Genomic DNA, 20,359 nt, shown 5'->3' with positions numbered 1-20,359 from the left:
ATGAAGCTATCCTCCCCTTGCTCAACAATTCTCTACAGATCTCAGAACAGAACCAAAGGTAATCTCAGGAACAACGTACTATACTACTATGACAAAGAACCACAATTCTGAAAGAAACATCAGTTTGGTTAGGATCTTCAAACAACTACCAAGGAATCAAGCAAATGCTGCTCTGCAATTCCAAGACTTCAAGTATCCAGATGCATTGCATTGCTCTATGGCACATCAATGCAATTAATTAAGCATAGAAATAACATCTCTATGTAGCGGCACTTAAAATATTACAAAAGGTGATCATTCACTGAGGTACATTCCAAAAAATATATAATTATTGTTGCCACATCATCCAGATTTAGAATAATAATCTATTGGAATGGACACATTGATAAAAATTCCATTGTTGAGTTTGGGTTTGAGTTATTTCTTCCTCTAACTGCTCTCCAAAGCTAACTATTCAAACCAAGTCACCCTTCAATGACATACAACTCACAAGGTTCTCAAAGGCAGAAAAATCAAAAGCGTATAACAGTTAATATGTCCTTTACTGCTCCATTTTCAGGTGAAAGATTTTCAGTAATATAAACAGATCTTCCAATAGTCAACATGTAACAACAACCAAGAAAATATAGGAATCCACCAATAAACTATAATGCAAGGTCTTTTTTCTCTTTTCGAAAGGTTTCCATGAAAAACTTGTTCAAATTCATTTGTAGAGTAAGCACATAAAACGTTACTGTAATTAACCTTGAGCATGGAACATAATTCTTCTTAATCTCCATGATATTCAAGAATCAAACTCCAATGGCAGCATTGGCTTCAACACGTCTTCCTTTTATCCCTTCAAAGCTGCCATGGGTCATGATGGCTTGATCAATGATCGCATGCTCTTAAGACCAACAGTCTATACATAATTAGACTACAGTCTATACAACAGTCTATACAGACACTGTGTTCAATCCAGATTTTGATTACAAACACCATTGAGGCCATACGGTATCTCCAATTTTTCACATCATTGAGGTCATCAGTATCTCCAGTTTCAAACAGCATTCAGGCCACATTTGCTTCAAAGTGCTTACAAGTATTGTCAAACGGCAATACATTCTAAATTTACTCATATTACACTTGAGAACTAGAAACACATACCGCTTGAGAAGAGAGCTGCTGCCGCTTCAAGTACCTCAAGTGTAATATGAGTAACGTTAGGCCTAAGCACCTTTATTATTGAGATTGAGTGCTTTCAAATACCAGGAGACAGGTGTGTGTGTTGACTTCAAGTTTGGCCTGGGAGAATTATTACACACTTTAAGCAGATTCTGTGAGGTTTCAAGGCACAGTGGGAACAAATCTTCAACTAAGGAGGTTGAGAACTGTCTAGTGACCTAGAACAACTAAGTGGGTTATGCGAAGATATTTATTAAGGGTGGTTGTGTTGAAGGTAGTAGGGAGGTTTAGAACGCAAGACAGGGGCGAGTATAGTCACTGTGAGAAAGAACTTGTGGAAAATCTGGGAAAATCAAGATTGTTTGTTATGTCAAAGGTCAAAGGAATAGAGCAATTGACTAGTGGGTCATAACGTAAGGTTCCACAGTTAAGGCTGCTAGAAAAAGGGTCGGAAGAGCCAAAAATGGGAAGGTGAATGAATGAGATGGACTACGTTGAATGATGGAAATATGAGAGTAGCCAAGAGGTATGCATTAAGTGGTACTAGAGCAATATTGATGCTCTTGGGGATTGACAAGTGATTGAGGAGGTTTCTGCAGTGAACCAAAAAGATTTATAAGATTGCTCGTGAAGAAGAGACATCAAAGTTGAGACAAAGAAACCAAGAAAATTTTGGGCAAGAGGAACCTAAGAAAAAAAGTGAGGAGAGAAAGAGATTGAGAACGGAATACAGGATTGGAGCATATTAAAGAAGTACCAACCAAGTGTAGAGCTAGGAAGAACTGAGATATTGAGACCTCAGAGGTTAAGGAACTAGTAGGTAACTGGTTTGTATTTTTTTTTAAATGTATACAAGGAGTTAATCCTTACAGTGGTAATAGTAGAAGGAGTGGTAACAGAGGACCAATAAAGTTCTTAAAGTGTATGGCAAGAAACTTACGACAAATAGGCTACAAAACAAAATAGAAGGTTTCTAGCTGAGGTCCTCAAAGAGAAGAGAACAAGTGGAGTTCTCAAAAGGTGAGAAAAGTGTAGAAGCCATAGAAGACCAGAGCATGCTCAAGTGGGTTCCAGAGGAGGGAACCAGAGGAATACCAAAAGCCTAGGTTGAGGTGAAGTGGGTGAGATATTGGGTAACAAGTGATGGAGAAGAATTGTTAAAGGGGCTTGAGTGTAGCTCACAATGAGCAAGAGAAAGCTCACAAGAAAGGAGGAAAGAAGATGGCTACTGATGGACATAATTCAAAGAGAGGCCATAACAAAAGGGAGAAGCATGCCAAGGAAAATGGCATGAGTAAAGAAGAAATTGAAAAGGAGATTTATGAGTTGAAGGAGAGATTCAACATAGTCAAAATGAGGCTTTAAAGAGAATACCAAAGGTAGAGATGGGACCTAAGGAAGAAGGCCAAATTACTTGTCAGAAAAAAGAGCTAGGGAGGAAGATGAAGCACCTGTTGAGCCTAAAGTTGAATTAGTTCACTATTTTGAACCAGAGCAGGGAATAGTCCTTGATGATGAGGAAGATGTTGAAGAGAGACTATCAGAGAGTCTCATGGACTGCATAAAGAGTTCAAATCAACATATGGATTTGTTGATAGAAGATATGGTGGAAAAAGCATCATAACAGTAGAGGGAGCTACACAAAGAGGATGTCGATGAGACAATAAATGAAAGTCTCATGGGAGGTTAGCTAGAAGTGCTCGTAACACTAACATATATACCATATGGGGCTAAAGAGCTTGGTGATTATGATACTGATGCTATGTGTATAGATGCAGATGATAAGGATTTTCAAGAGGGACAATCATTCATAGTTTTCATAAGAATAGAAGAAAGAGAAGAAGTACCTTCCTAAAGCATGGAAGGAAGAAAATTTGATGTTGGAGGCATCAGAAGAGGCCAGGTAACCTTTTATTTTTAAAATTGGTGAATTTTATGTGAATGCATGCTTTGCATGTGAGGAGAATGGACAACTGGTCCAAAAGGAGAACGAGAGCACTAAATTGATCCAAGAAATCCAAATTGAGGTAGTAGATGCTAGACAATCCTCAAGGAAGGATGAGTTTCCAAAAGGAAAAAAACAATGCATAATGAAGCCAAGATAACCTTGCAAGCAATTTTCAGAAGTGACCATGGATCCTAGCAGCCATGTGAAAGATGGATAACAAAACCAAGTTTATGTTAAGACAAGGAAGGAGGCAAAATTATCCCTCAAATGTCATTAAGGAGGAGGCCTTGAACAATCAAAGAATGCATCTATAAGAGAGAAATTGTAGAAGAGGGGATGAACAACATCATGATGCAATGTTCTTTAGAGATCAGTTGATCAATCCAAGGTTTAAGGATTGGCTTGAGTAACATTGTTCAAAGAATGCAATCAATAAGACAAAGGTGTCGAGCTTATTGCTGCAACTGGAGAGCTTGGTTCAACAACAAGAATTATGAATGTTGGCACCCAAGGTATAGTACAATTAACCACAAAGAGAGACTCATTTGTCATGTGAAGTCCTTGAGATGAAGACTACAATTGTGGAGGAGATTGTATTCTAGTATGATGGCAAAGGATAACCAAATGAAGAGGAGAAGGGAGAAGGATTATCTCTCATCGGGCAACGATGGTGGAGGTAGCCAAGTTTTTTGAACACATTAGAGTTGTTGTTGGATGATGAAATGACAACTAAGGTAGTACATTCTAAATTTACTCATATTACACTTGAGAACTAGAACACATACCGCTTGAGAAGAGAGCTGCTGCCGCTTCAAGTACCTCTTATGAAAACTTTTCAAAAGGTCTATACAAAACTTGAACTACAGTCTATACAGACACTGTGTTCAATCCAGATTTTGATTACAAACACCATTGAGGCCATACGGTATCTCCAATTTTTCACATCATTGAGGTCATCAGTATCTCTAGTTTCAAACAGCATTCAGGCCACATTTGCTTCAAAGTGCTTACAAGTATTGTCAAACGGCAGTACATTCTAAATTTACTCATATTACACTTGAGAACTAGAACACATACCGCTTGAGAAGAGAGCTGCTGCCGCTTCAAGTACCTCAAGCTCAAACTAGTCTGTTGTTCTTTCTTGCATCAAAAGAACTGAGTACAACGGCAGGCAAATGTTACTAGATAGGAGGTGGTTCAAGCAGACACGCCACCTTATGTTCCAGCCATTCTCTATTTAGCTCTACTGGTTTTCTTATACCTATACCAGGAACCCGAGCCCACTAGGAAGCCTTTCGCTCTTTTAGATCGTGTAATGCAATCTCAGATCTTCACTTCCTATGCCCTGAAACCAACCCTATATCTGTGTCCTGGCACTTCATAGAAGAAGCATTAAGGAAAGGCTATCCCGGCTGGGTGCTGCTGGTTTGAAAGAGCAAACCTACATCAACTCTAAAATCATCACTTACATCTGATCAGACCATCTCATTGACTAGAGAGATTGAATCCACTAGACTACCATCGATAAACAATCAACAGAACATCAACTAGCTATCACATAAAAGAAACCAAAAGACACTTACCGCTCCCACCGGCCGGCTGATGGAAATGGACTGACTACCGGAGATATTCGTGTTATTTCGTCTACACTGGTTTGTACACGAATGCGTGGGTTATACCGAGTACTTGGTGAATTATAAACCGCTTCAAATAAGAAACAAGTTCCATGAGTATAAAATCAACAAATACAAATGAATATTACATTTTTTATCATCACCCAACGAACAAGAACCAAACAAAACTCAAGTCTAAGGGAAGGTTTATCAACTTGATGTCGAAAGAAGTACCATGAACAGGTATACCCCATCTTCCGGAAAGTAATTGCAATCCCTGAGAAAAGAAATCATCTTATTGTCTACCACAGTACAGACTATCGACATCTGAGACAAAAATTCATTCCCAAGTAGTCCAAAGCACCTCATAGCAGTTTCTATATTACAAATCAGACAATATTAATACAACAGATTTCTTGCCCCGAAAACTTTTCAAAAGGTCTATACAAAACTTGAACTACAGTCTATACAGACACTGTGTTCAATCCAGATTTTGATTACAAACACCATTGAGGCCATACGGTATCTCCAATTTTTCACATCATTGAGGTCATCAGTATCTCCAGTTTCAAACAGCATTCAGGCCACATTTGATATAAATAGTGCTAACTGACCCATGACTCAGGCAAGAAAACACCCAATTCCCCCACTCAACCCTATGAACCAGCCCATACTTGGCAACATGACTATAACGCTCCCTCTCACCATAAAAGACATTTGAGACAATTGTACCGAGATCAAGCTGAATGAAAAATATGAACAATACAACAATCATTGCCTAGATCTTTCCAACACGAACAATACATGGGAATCAGAAGCAGGAAGTTGCCTTCTCCATCACAATATTCATCTTGGGATACTGGCAGACTGCAAACATCCAAATGCTGTAATATTTAGGGTAAGTACTGATAACTTTCCAGCTCAACAACACAACAAAAGGGAGGACACAGACAATCATAAAAAGAGTAAGCAGATCACGGCTACTTATCCCATGCTTGAATATCAGCAGAGTTAATATACCTTTTACACGAACATGAGAATAAAGGGGCCTAATTTCTCGCGCTCAGCCAACAATTCGGTCAAGTACCGATTGTTGTTGTTGCTGCTGCAGTGGCATGAGCCGTTCAAATCCAAGAAACAATGGATACCGAAACCAGAGAAGAATAAGCGGATTGAAATCTGAAAATGCAAGAATATCCCACCGAAACTGCTGCTGCTAGATTTGTGAACTAGGATGAAAAACCCTATTTCAAAACCATTTTTATACAGGGACCCAGGGAGCCATATACACCAAAACAGCGGGCTGAATCCGTCAAAACAGGGAGCCGCCCTCGCTCCGCCCTCCATTTCAAAATAAATCTAACATCCCATGACCAAATCGACCCTCACAAACCACTCCCGGGACCAAATCGACCCTCACAAACCACTCCCAGACCAGAAAACCCAAACTGTAAATCAAAATGGGGGCGATTTTGATCAAATACGATTCCGCAAATATCAAAATGGGGCTATTTTGATCAAATACGGTTCGGTTAGTTTATCCGCCCTGGGCTAAAATAAAAAAATAAATTATTTTTTAAATAAAATATGGCCTAATTATATAAAAAAAAAATTATTATTTTAATTAAAAATTCGCCCCATTAAAATATAAAAAGCCTTAAATTTCGCCTTTGGGCTATTATTCGCCCCTAAAATTAACCTTGGTGGTTACCTCTATTATTTCTTTTTCTAACAACTTTGAAGAAATTTTGGAGCGATAACAGGTTCCAACCTTCATCTTTGTTCAGTGCTTCAGATTAAGCAAATGGAATCATCATTTCCCTTTGACTTAGTTGTTTCTCAAGTGTTTGACGCTAGCTCATTATCACACGCTTGAAAATCGTACACTTGACGGTTCAGTGATCCAGACGATTGTCCCAGTGATTCCCGAGCATGTGTGAGATGTTCCAGAACTCATGAAGGGGTGACACTTCAGGTACCCCCCAACATGTCCGGATGTCCATAGATGTTGATCCAACCTCATATGCATCACTGTAGATGTGATGGGTTCAGTTTTCACCACTTGTAGTGACCACAACATGCATGTCTCCTTCAGATGATCCATTCAAATCTTTAAAGCCCTTCCCTATTCAAGAGGACTTCTTTGGTTGTGATCCCCCCTCACCAGGTCATCTTGAGTGGAATTATATCTCATGTACTTAGATATTATTTTATTTAGTCTTGACCTATGTCTTTCCAGGCACATTACGTATATGGGATTCATTGTATTATTTTTTGGCCCATTGATGCTAGCATATCATGTATAATGTACTTTGCAGTTGAGTCCCACATTGTTGGGCTCACCATTATTCTTTGTACTCAATTATATCGGTGGGTATGGGTATGCCTCCCCCGCCTCATTTGAGATCATGTACCCTGTTATCACCAAAAAAACAAAGGTTTACATTTTGTTAGTCATGGTCTTAGATAAGTGTCAAGTCACCCTATGTTTCAATGGGAAGTTGGTAGGTTAGGAGTCTCTAAGGCTTAATTTTTCATGTCCAAATAAAGTCTAGCATGCTTTTCTATGTTTCATAATTCCTACAGTCTTGTTAGAAACTCATAGCCAATTTGAAATTTTTTTGAATTAGCCCTGAAACCACATTTTCGTAGTGCAGATAGTGTAAATTGTCTGTTTTGCGCTACGAAAACGCTATTATTTTCGTAGCGCTTTTCCCTGCGCGCTACGAAAGCGTGGATTCGTAGTAACAATCTTGTCAAACATCAATCCGTTAGAATTCCGTTCGAATTTTCATTATTAGGTGTTAGCTAGGAGTCAGTCCTTAAGCATGCCATCGCTCCAAACTCATCATTTCAAATTTAGGGTCCATTATGAAAGATAGTTTCAAAATTCGAAAATGGCTGGCTAATCTTATCATTTTAGATTGCATGCAAACCCTTAAAACAATTTTTTTCGAACTATAAACTTTGGTAATTGTTCACCAAGGTTTTCTTCACTCAGCGTTCAAGCGAGGATGGCAAGCGAGGCTGATCAATTGAGTTTCAAAGGAAGTCGGTTTTGTCATAAAAATTCAGGAGAAAAGATGACAGAGGAGAAGAAACGACACAGGTCTGGTCATTGCTTGAGAACAAAACCTGAAAGCACTGAGGTCCCAATCAGAGACAAAGCAGTTGTGGAAGCTTTCAAGAAAGCAAGGTGCTTGAAGTTTTGTAAGAAATTGTAGGGAGGGAATACCTAGGTGACAAAGGAGTTTGCACTCCATTTCAGTGGCTTAAGTACAAAGGTTGGGATGCTTAATTTGTAGGTTTCTCCAGAGGTCATAGCATTGGTGACAAAAATTCCTAGGGGGCAAGAGACATGGTTCAAAAGCTTCAGATTTGACATGGAACCATGCAAGGTGTTCCTAAAGCCACAGTTTTTAGAAACTGACTTAACCAAGGCAATTCTCAAAGACTACATCAAGGACAGCTATACCAACCTGCTCTTCAACATTCAACGTTATTTCACCTGTGAAGGCAGATATCAAAAGATTTATTCATACCATTTTAAACTCCTTTTACATTTTACTAGTGTGATTTCTCTAGATTTGCCTTACTTCTTATTTCGAAGTATAGCTAAGATGGAAGATAAAGTACAGTTAAAATCCCAAGGATGTGAGACCTCGCTGTTTCATCATGGTCTAATTAAATTGATAGTTGTACATGAGCTCAAAAGGGTCAACAAAGATTGGTCTTCGTTTTTGTTTGTATGTGACTTTGGGACAGAAAAACAAGGTGCAGACACTAGCCCTAGGGTTAAGGGAACTCCATCAGCAGAAACCAGCAAGTCTGCGATGTCCAGGGAAAAAAGGTATACTAAGTTAAATCCTACGAAGCAGGTGAAAGAGCAGGCAAGAAAAACCTTAGCACTCAAAACTCCAGCAGTCAAAAGCCCAGTAGTCATTCTTGAAACTCCTAAATCTGCCAAGGAAAAGATATCTGAGGTTAGGGGAAAGACATAAGAGCAGTCAACCAGCAGACCACTTCAAAAGAGGTTGACTAGAAGCCAAGTTGAAAAGGAAAAAGGAAAAATAGTGATCTCGGGAGAAGGTTCAAGCTTGGAGGGTGATTTAAATGATATCTTAAAGGCCATTAACATTACAAAATCCCCTATAGTGCAGGCAGATGTGACAAAATTTGATCAAAATAAGTCGAAGAAAGTGAAACCCTCCAAGAAACTGGAATTCGAAGATGATGTTACAACCTTTGTGTTTAAACCTAGAAAGCATTTAACCAGGCAATCCAAGAAGATGTAGGAGTGGAGTGTTGAATTGGAAAGAACATAAGAAACCTTTGCTGTTCAAGAGGAGTTGATAGACTTACCATCTCCAAGACCTGGAGGAGACAAAAACACAACTCCTACCACTCAAACAGAAAAGACCAGTTATGAAGTTATGGAAGAAAGGTTAAAAGCTGCCAATAATGAAATTGCTAAACTAAGAGCGAGAGCAAGAGAGCATGTTGTTGAAAAGTCCATTTTCAAAAGGATGAAGGCTCTCTGGGAGGTTGAAAAGGTATCTGAATAAGAAATAGTTAACAGTGAAAATGAATGCTTCACCTAGACTATTCCTGCAATCAAAGAGGCCAGATTTGTAAGGAAAGTTAATGCTCAGCTCAGAGCTACAAACAAGGGGTTGAAAAGGCAAATTGAAGATCTGGAAATTCAACTAACCAAATCTAGACAAGGGTCTACAACAATTACGAAACAGGGTGTTGAAAGGAACCAGTGAAGCAGATATAGTATAAACAGTTTTGGCACACAAAAAGAAATTTGGCATATAAAGGAAGCACAACTATGAAGAAGAACATTTACAAGAATAAGTGATTTTGTTGGTTGATCATATCAGTCCTTTTGGAATTTTGAAAAAACTCCCAAATTACAGATGTTTGAAGGCTGTGTTGAAAAAAGAACATCACACAGCAGTTTTGTAGCACACTACGAAACTGTTGAAGATGATTATTTAGAACTTATGGATGTTTTCCAAAGGTAAGGTTAGATTAGTTCCAAATTTTGAGGTTGCTGGTAGACAACTGATCATGTATGAACTATCATATGATAATGGTGTAGATAGCAGAGCTTCAAGGGGCATTTCATAGGTAATATGAAGGCTGTGCTACGAAAACAGAGTATTTTCGTAGCACAGTCATGTTTCATTCTTTACACCATAGGCTCGAGTTTCTTTTTGCACAGGTGGAAAATGATATTTTAACAGTTTATTGATGCATGCCACGTATACACCAGCAGAAAACCATTTGAAGATAAGCACAAAGGGTAAGGGCCTAAAAAGGAGGAGCTCTGTCTCCTAATTTTCAGGACAGTTAGGGCATAAATGAACAGGTTTTGCAACAACACTATGGACACCATCAAACTCGAAGACATGGTTGGAAGCTGATTTAAAAATGTATTAAAGACTCAGATAAGGTGGTTGAAAGCATGTTCTAGGAGTTTTACTCCTATTTGTATTAGGACTATTAAAGACAACTAGTTGTCAAGTTGTAATTAAATAAGTTTGTTTTGTGCATAGATAGTGGTCTAAGTTAGGAATTCGAATTCCTCTAAAGTTGGATGACAATATCCAAGGATGTAAAACTCTATATTAAGCATGAGAACCAAATTCCTAAGGGTTTGAAAGTTCATTAGTAAAGGAAAGATTGTGTTATTGAAAGAAACTGTGTTTTTCATACTTAATACAGAGATCAGTTTGACTACTCAAGATTCACAAAGAGTTTATGTGTTTGATGTTCTTATGGCTTTGTTCAATTACTTATTTGCAGTGGTATGAGCTTGTGATACTTAGAATTTATTGGAAAATGCTCTAACTTCCTTCACATGCTTGTAAATTGTGTTGTTTCATTGTGCTACTGTTTTATTCATAAACCTAAACTCTAAGTGCCTTGACTTCCATGTTTTACTGATCATGTTGTTTTGTTGAAGACTATTTTGACTCCAAAGCCCAATAGATATTTGCTAATCATAGTTTCAACCAGCCAACTAGTTGTACTTTTGTTCATTTTGTTCCTGGAGTTAGCCATCTAATCATTAATAAAAAAACCTAAACCTAGTGAGAGAGCCCTCTCAGGTTGAGGAGGCTAAGCCTCAACCAAAATATTGGTTTGAAAGAGTTACTCAGAGTCTGCTTGATTCGCAACCTATCAAGGTCAGATTTTGTGATAACATACCCTAACATAAAATGAGACTTCTATCAAGTTTGTAGGTCTCGCCCCCTCCATTTTTGTCCTTCCTACTAACGATGATGCCATTTGCAAGAATATGCAATCTGAGTTGTTGGCCATTTGGAGGAAGGAACAATTGATTTCACCCATTGATTATGAGCTAGCTAAAAGGTTGGTTAAGCAAAACATCAGGTTGTTCAAAAGATAGTTCACCCAAGAGAAGTTGCGGAGGATTTTTGGTGACCAACCATGCAACAAGATGAGATGAGGAGGAAGGGTCTTTGCTTCATCTACAAGGAACATTGGGGACTTGACCACTCATTCTTGAGTGACACAAAGGGAATGATAGAGGTATATTATGGGGAGACTCATTCTGACCATTAAGATGGGGATTCTTTTGAAGAGCATCAACATGCATGTGTGGATGATGGCAACGGTCATGGTATGCATAACTATTGTTGAGGCATATTAATTACCTATCATTTAATTGTCAACCCAGGGGTTTCGTAAAACTTGCGAATCATGCATGCATTTTATATGCTAGATTCCAATTTAGATCAATCTAACTACGAAACCAAATAATTACAAACCAAATTCACCTATTCTAATTCAACAATCAATTCAAAAGGAATTATAGTACAGTGTGCGGAATTGAAATCTTAATCTTTCACACTTGTAGGAATTGAAATCTTAATCTATCACACTTGCGGGAATTGAAAAGCAAACCACTCTTTCAGAAATGAAATTGCATGAAATGAAATCTACTCTAAGGGATCATGTGTGCATTATCAAATTAGGATCCTATGAAATGAATAATCAAAACCACATGATATGAAATGAAAGCAAAAACAATCATTCTTAACCTCTAGATATGAAAGCAAATAAAAACAATCACTCTTAACCTCTCACACAGGAAAATATATGAAAGAAATAAATCTTCATTTATGAAAAACAATAAATCTTAATCTATGAAAAACAATAAATCTTAATATATGAAAGCAATAAATCTTAATATATGAAAAACAATAAATCTTATTCTATGTAAAACAATAAATCTCACACATTATAGGTGGCCAATCCAAAAGCATGAAGGATGAAAAGTTGAGAGGCTCCAAATGAAAGCATAACCAAATCAAAGTGAACATCACTCATGAGAATGGTGCCAAATCCAAATTCTATATTTAAAACATGAGCATTTCCCCAACTTTACACATGCCATTGAAAGGAGGAGGCTCTCCTATTTATACAAAAACATAAGAAGCTACCTCATTAATGGAGGTCCATTATTCTCTCCCTAGATCCCTAGAAAATCTCATAGAGTTACAACTCAAATAGGTAATGATGAGACACATATCCTATTTGACCTTTATCCAAATATTCTTCCATATCTTGAAGGGAATTCGAATTTGAGCATTGGAGGCCACATAAGGGTGCCTTGGAAGCTTCCAAATGACCTAAACATGTCTTGACATTCAAGCCACTTTTAAGTATTAGCAAGTATATGTCATTTTTCTAATTTTTAACCATTTAATTCACTTATAATACTAGAAATCATCAGATTTTGGAAAACACAAATGTAACCCATATAATTATGAAAATGGAAGCTAATGAAAGATTATATGGCTATGGAGTTGTGACATGTGAGTGAAATGGTGGCAATAAAGGTGAAAGTGGATGATATTTTGAAGACATTTTGGAGACTCTACATACATCCCAACTGACGTTATTGCATGTCCTCATGGAATCTATTGCATTTCTTAATCATGATTTGCTTTTGAATGAGCTCGGCTTATATCAATTGTCCTTAAACTTTGCATTTGATAGTTTCATTTCTTTTCGCAAAGTATTTCTTATCATACATTGAATTGTAACATGTTTGGCTGGTTCTTGTGTGACAACCAAATTTTAATTAGTATTGGTTCTTGTGTTTCAATACCTTGTTCCTTTTTGTTGCAGTATGATTCATTCAACATATTTAAGAATGGATCTTTGAATCAACTATATAATATGCTCAACATTTAGGCATTTATTTGCAAATCACATAACTTTTGAACCATAATGCAATTATAACGCTGATGACAAGTATGTTAGATGAAATGAAGTGATATGGATGTGATAATAAATGGATGTCCCCCCCACCCTCCCCCAACTAAAGGTGTTTACGGTTTTTTTTCAAATGATAAAGGAAATATGGTGAATTATTTTCCAAAATTTATAATTTCAGTATTCAAGAAATTCTATGATTAAAAGCTAGAAAATAACATATCTTTACTTACCTAGGAAGTGGACAAACTGTGCGTATGTAGAGAAGTTGTAGCTGTTGCTGGATCATGGAATAGAATGTAGAATTTCATCTGCTTCTTGGTTGCATAAATGGTGGATGAGGTGGTGAAAGTGAACTCTTTATTGCTGTTGCTAAATCTGTTGTATCTGCTGCAAAATGCTGAAATGATATAGTCTTCACCTACTACAAAACCCAATGGTACAATTCTAGTCACGCGAATGAATGTGTTGTTGCCGAGTATGAAGAGAAGTCATTGGATTACCGACCATTAATGAATTTCATTAACCAATGCGAGACAAACTTTCCATTAATGTGAACGAGTGCCAAAGTACCTAAGTACATCTTGCAAAGTGCGGATAGATGAGCTGATGTCGAGCCACTTGCAAGATCCAACGATCAAGGGACATTGATGTATTCCCATCATTGTCAGCGAGAGAACTTGTCATTGATGCATACAAGCCTTAAGGTATTAATAAGGACTCTAGCCCTGAACCTAGATAATGTGCTGATGTCGGTAGGCCAAGACTTGTTAGAAGGGAGGCCTCAATGAGTCCTCCATCATCTAATGCGAGTATGAAATGATGTTTTGGAAGGACTATGAATGAATTTTTTTGCAATGGATCAAGGTTTATTTAATGGAAAGGAAAATTACAAGAGGGTAAAAAAGTGAACGGAAAACAAAAGGACAAATCAGCATGTAAGCGAGCTGAATGTCTCTATGAATGGAAATGATGGAAAATGTGAATGGAAAATGTAAATGGAAAATGTGAAGGAAACATGTGCCTCTTTGAAAGGAAAATGGTGATGACGATGCTTAGCGAAAATGCTTGAATAGCTTGTGAGTTTGGAGAGGGAAATGATGGCATTTATGGATGATAGAAATGGATTCAATTGGTTCGTGTTTCTTGAAATTGGTCGTAGAAAATCAATCATGCATAATTGGCTTCCTTCAATTCTCTGATTACCCAGGAACCTAAAAATAAACATGGCACTAACATTGCAATAAAACGTAAGTGTGTTCAAAGAGAAGTGATTAATTTCTCTAGGTACATACGAAAAATTTGCATAATTAACAGGTTCATGACGTGTTTTCGTTTCAAATGGTTAGTCCAATTTTACAATTGCGATAATAAATCCAATTTCTAAAAGAAAATAATTTTCTCAATTTATGTTTGAATCGTAGCATTTCATAAAGAAAAAGAAATATTATCTGCGAATGCTTAATGATTCCTGCAAAAGAATCCTCAATAAAAAATTCATCAATTGATCCCGCAGATAAAGCACCTTCATAGTTCTTTTTCTTTGCTGTATCATGCTTGAAAACATCATCATTAGAAAAAACCAATAAATTTTGATCATGATTTTCTGATTAGAATGCATTGTTGACAAATAGATCATTGAGTTAAATACATAGCTGCAGAATTGTTTTTCAATTGCAGAATTGTGGTCCAGCTGCAGAATTGTGTAGTTTCTGTAGCTAAATCCTGAACAGACAGTTAAGTACACACAACTATGCATTTTTGTTATAAACAAATAACCAGTCCAATAGAGCATTTTTTTTGTTTTTTGTTTTTTGTTTTTTTTGTTTTGTTTTGTTTCGATAGGTGTGTTTGAGTGGACCGTCACAACACATTTTTCTCAATTTTCTCCAATCACTAAATGAATTTCACATCAAATTTTTATTTTTTATTTTTTTATGACAATTTTCCATGGCAATTTTCTTAAAAAAAAATAATAAAACACAATCTAAAAATTAATGAAATATTTACAAAACTAAAAAGTAAAATAAATATACATAAAAGAAAAACATATATACAAACTAAAATATGCATATAGACTGATTAACTGACCTTTTGCCTATGCTTGAAGTTAGAAGATGCCTATCATCACCTTGCTCATTCGACTTATACCTACCAGTGGCGAAATTTTTGTACAAGTTAGAAAACACTCCAACGAGTAGAGTGGATATTGCAGTAATAATGAGAGCTGTAACAACTCCCTTAGATTTGTCATTTTTCTTGCCTAATTATTCAAGAGGAGGCGAATCATAAATATGTGAAACGATGGATGAACATTGGTCTGAAGGAAAAACAATTGTCAATGATGATGATGGGCTGGAAGCCTCGACAATTCTCTGATCGATTATTCTCTTCTGATTTCAGAACTAGGTACCACTTTCATCCCATGAATTGTCTTTGGATACTGAACCTATGAATTCTTTAGCATCCGATGAAGTTGAGATTAGCAGAAGAGAAAAAGGCAGCAACAACTGCAGAAATCCTACGTTAAGCCATTGTGGACATCCATTCCCTGTGATGCCCTAATGAAATGTTCATTCACCATAAATAAATTGAATTGCTGGGAGAATCAATAAAAGGTTCTGCACTGAATCCAGAACCGAAACTCTTTGTTGGAAAAACACCCCTTTCTTGGTAGACCTCGTCGGAATCCAACAAATGATAAGAAATGTGAGAAAACGGTGATCGACATCTCCGCATCTACGTGGCAGATCTACCTCCTATAGATAAGGGAGGCCAGATTCTTGGCGGATTGTTTGCAGGAGAAAATCAAATGGCCGCAACTGTCTTTGTGCATTAATTAAAAACCATTTTTTCTCATGCAATTTGCCAAGTAAGGCTCCAGAGAACCTCGAATATCTCCCAATCTATTACGAATTTGAGAAAATCGTTCCTGTGTTTGATAATTGACCCTGTTCTGAGAAAACCCACATTTTATTTTTTTGAAATTCATTTTAATTTGGCTAGAAATTGTGTTTAAAAAATGACGTTTTAGAGCTCTTACGCATTTTGGCAAATGCTCATGTAAAAAAAATTACTTGTTGGATTTTTCATGTCCACCGCCAAGCATGGATGAGGATGAACGCAAGTCTGCAAGGGTAAGTCTGGCTTCAACTTATATCCATTTGGATCATCCCCAGTGTATGAAGAATAAAAATGAAAACACAACGATCTGGATACTATTTGGATCATCCCTGGGTGTGTGAAGAATAAAAATGAAAACACAACCATATGGATAATCATTTGGATGCAGGGCTTTTGAAGAATATCCACTCGGGGTTGAATAACCCTCTACACAAGGTTCAAGCCATAACGTGTCAAGATTTGCTTGCATATCATGTTTTTTTTTAGATGGGTCCTTCGAGTTTTCGCCTATGATGCTCCTATCAGGATATTCTTTCTTCAACTGTTTGAATTCTTTCAACATGGTCGCAAGTGGACTGTCATTAATAAGTTCAATATTTTTTGTTGGAGACATAGTTCTTATAGGAGAATGTTTTCCAAGAGTTGGATCATCATGGATGCTCATAATATGAATCAAATCAGGTTTGGCTATAGAAACGAGTTGTTTCTGTAGCTCCTCAAAAATGGAATAGATATGCAACAATTTAAAGCAAGATCTAATTTTATTTTTAATTTCTAATGATGAATTTTGGATTTTGATTTTTAAGCTAATGCAATTTTTTTTCTTTATCGGTCGCATGAGAGCCATTTATCAATTTGTGAGTGTCTTAATTCTCTAAAAAAAAATTGATAATTTTTATTTAAAAATTTACATTTCCCTTATTAAAAAACATGAAGAAATTTATTTTTTTATTTTATTTAATTTATTTATTTATTTTTTAAATTAAAAATCTAACATGATTTTTATTTTTATTTTTTTATTATTTAAAATCAAAACACCAATTTTTTTTATTGAAAATGTTTATGATGTTAATGAAAAAATGCAAGAAAATAAATAAAATTCTAAAAGATTTAAAGTCCCAAAAAAAATGCAATCAAGCTTGATTTTATTTTTCTTAATTATCTTCTTCTTTTCTTTTTTTTTTTCTTTAAAGTATATGAATGTTTCCAATGGAGCCATGTGTGTAACAAAATGATAGATATGCTCATATGCAGGTTTGAAATACATTTTTTGATACGTACCCGTGTATGAGAGACCAACTGTCTTGATTGAGATGATGTCAGAAGATACTGAAGAATGGAATACTAGGATCCAGTGACTATCTTGAACCAAGATTCAATATAACCTTGTCTTCCTTCTATCATGTCATGCAATTCCTCACATATGTGATCTCCATTCATAGAATCTGGTGATAGGTATGCATGAAACTTTTCAATCTTAGGTTCCAACAACTGCTCTTTATTGACAGGCATCCATGATTCTTGGATCTTATTTGAATCTTCTTCTTATGGTTGTTGTTCTTCAATGATAGCTAGTGAATCCTTTTATAATACCTCAAAATTGTAAGTGGATTGAGGTGTTTTATTGTTGGGGATTCGAAATGGTTGTGCAGGTAGTGGCATGGGAATGGATCTTTGGGGTGTTTGTGTGTGCGGTAATGGGAAAGGTTGAATTGAGATTAACTGAGGGTGAAATTGATGTTGCGGTGGAGGTGAATGGTATGGATAACATTGATATTGGTATTGAGGATAGTGAGGGAAAGATTGAGTATATGGTGGATTTCCTCTATAAGGCTCTTCCCAACCCTGTTTCCAAGATTGGTTTTGAGATTGGGATGGAGATGGCCAAGGTGTTTGCCAATTACTTTGAGATTGTTGTGCATAACACTGAAATTGTGCACAAGGATATTGCATCATATTGGTTTTATGAGGCTGCCATGGTCCTCTTGGAGCTTGATTCACTCCATTATCCTTTAACCCTAGTAATGATGGGAAATATTTAGTAGTATGTGATCCTGCACAAATTTTACAAACTTTAATGTTATCAAGTGGACATTCATGCAAATCAACATTTTCAACTTTTTGCTTGTTTTGCATTCTTATCATCTCAATTTGTTCATTTAAATTACCAAGAATGTTTAGCAAATTTTTAAGTTCAGTTTGACTTACCAATCCCGTTGTCAACTTACTTTCCCTTGTCGTAACTAGAGCTTGAGGAGATCTTCCATACTTTGCTTTTCCTCTTGATATATTCTTGCATAGTTCACAAATCTCTTGAAATGAAAATTGATAAACATCTCATTTTCCCACCAGGTTAAGAAGATCAATCCATTCATCCTTTATAGCATTTAGTAGGAGAGTTTTTAATATATCTGATCCTAAATTATGCATTTTAGATCTTTTGATATTATAAGTAAATATCTCCACTAGGTCTTCTAGATTTTCATCCTCTCTTTGATTCATCTTAAAGACTTCATTTCTAAGGTCATGGTGTTTGTAATGATTTTTATATTTTTCCAAAAATATTCTTTTCATATCATCCCATATCCTTATAGAATTTGTTCCTAAAGTCATGAACCATCTGAGAGCTTTATCCTTCAATGTTTTTGGAAACAAATATAATTTTTGAATGTGTAATGAGTAGCCATAAGATCTATAAATGATTTCAAATTAAAAAAGAAAGGTTTTCGGGTCTTCTGATCTCATACTTTTGAAGTTAGGAAATACGGATGGAGGGATGTTCTTCATTTGATCATTGACATCAATTTCTTGAATGGGAAATCCAAAAGGATATCCACCAATTTCTTCATCCTCCTTTGTCATCTCTTCTACCTGCAAAAATAAGAATTCATGATGTGGATGTGTGGCTCTTACTGCACCATGTGATATAGTGGGGGTGGTAGGTGATTGAAGGTTTTTATTATTATTATTATAAAAATGATATGCAACTAAATGATTTATGCATCTACATGCTTTAATCATGCATCTAGAAAAAACTGAAAAATGAAATCTAGACTGAAAGCTAGTTCCTATGCACACTTCCCCGACAATGGCGCCAAAATGTTGAGGCAAATTAATTACCTGTCATTTAATTGTCAATCCGGGGGTTTCATAAAACTTGCGAAGCATGCATGCAATGTATATGATAGAAATTAACTTCCAATTTAGATCAATCTAACTATGAAACTAAATAACCACAAACCAAATTCACCTATTCTAATTCAACAAACAATTCAAAAGGAAATATAGTACAGTGTGCGGAATTGAAATCTTAATCTTTCACACTTACAGGAATTGAAATCTTAATCTATCACACTTGCTGGAATTGAAAAGCAAACCACTCTTTCAGAAATGAAATTGCATGAAATGAAATCTACTCTAAGGGATCATGTGTGCATTATCAAATTAGGATCCTATGAAATGAATAATCAAAACCACATGATATGAAATGAAAGCAAAAACAATCATTCTTAACCTCTAGATATGAAAGCAAATAAAAACAGTGACTCTAACCTCTCACACAGGGAAAGATATGAAATAAATAAATCTTAATCTATAAAAGCAATAAATCTTAATCTATGAAAGCAATAAATCTTAATCTATGAAAAACAATAAATATTAATCTATGTAAAACAATAAATCTCACACATTATAGGTGGCCAATCCAAAAGCATGAGGGATGGAAAGTTGAGAGGCTCCAAATGAAAGCATAACCAAATCAAAGTGAACATCACTCATGAGCATGGTTCCAAATCCAAATTCAATATTCAAAACATGAGCATTTCGCCAACTTTACACATGCCTTTGAAAGGAATAGGCTCTCCTATTTATACAAAAACATAAGAAGCTACCTCATTAATGGAGGTCCATTATTCTCTCCCTAGATCCCTATAAAATCTCATAGAGTTACAACTCAAATAGGTAATGATGAGACACATATCCTCTTTGACCTTTATCCAAATCTTCTTCTATATCTTGAAGGGAATTCGAATTTGAGCATTGGAGGCCACATAAGGGTGCTTTGGAAGCTTCCCAATGACCTAAACATGTCATAACACTCAAGCCACTTTTAAGTATTAGCAACTATATGTCATTTTTCGAAGTTTTAACCATTTAATTCACTTATAATACTAGAAATAATTAGATTTTGGAAAAAACAAATGGAACACATATAATTATGAAAATGGAAGCTAATGAAAGATTATATGGCTATGGAGTTGTGACATGTGAGTGAAATGGTGGTGATAAAGGTGAAAGTGGATGATATTTTGAAGACATTTTAGAGTCTCTACAACTATCTGGTGGATTGGTTTGATGAGAAATAAATTATTCCCATTCAGAGAGGAGACCAAGGAGGTGAGTTATCAATGGAAATCTAGCATGGTGAGCACGTAGAGGAGCTTGAGCAGACTTGTAGAGATGTTAACAACAACCC

The sequence above is a fragment of the Pinus tabuliformis genome, chromosome 7, assembly GCF_031772625.1.
Source record: "Pinus tabuliformis cultivar Carrire ecotype Pingquan chromosome 7, CPIR1, whole genome shotgun sequence".
Classification (NCBI taxonomy): domain Eukaryota; kingdom Viridiplantae; phylum Streptophyta; class Pinopsida; order Pinales; family Pinaceae; genus Pinus; species Pinus tabuliformis.
This window is presented reverse-complemented; position numbering follows the sequence as displayed.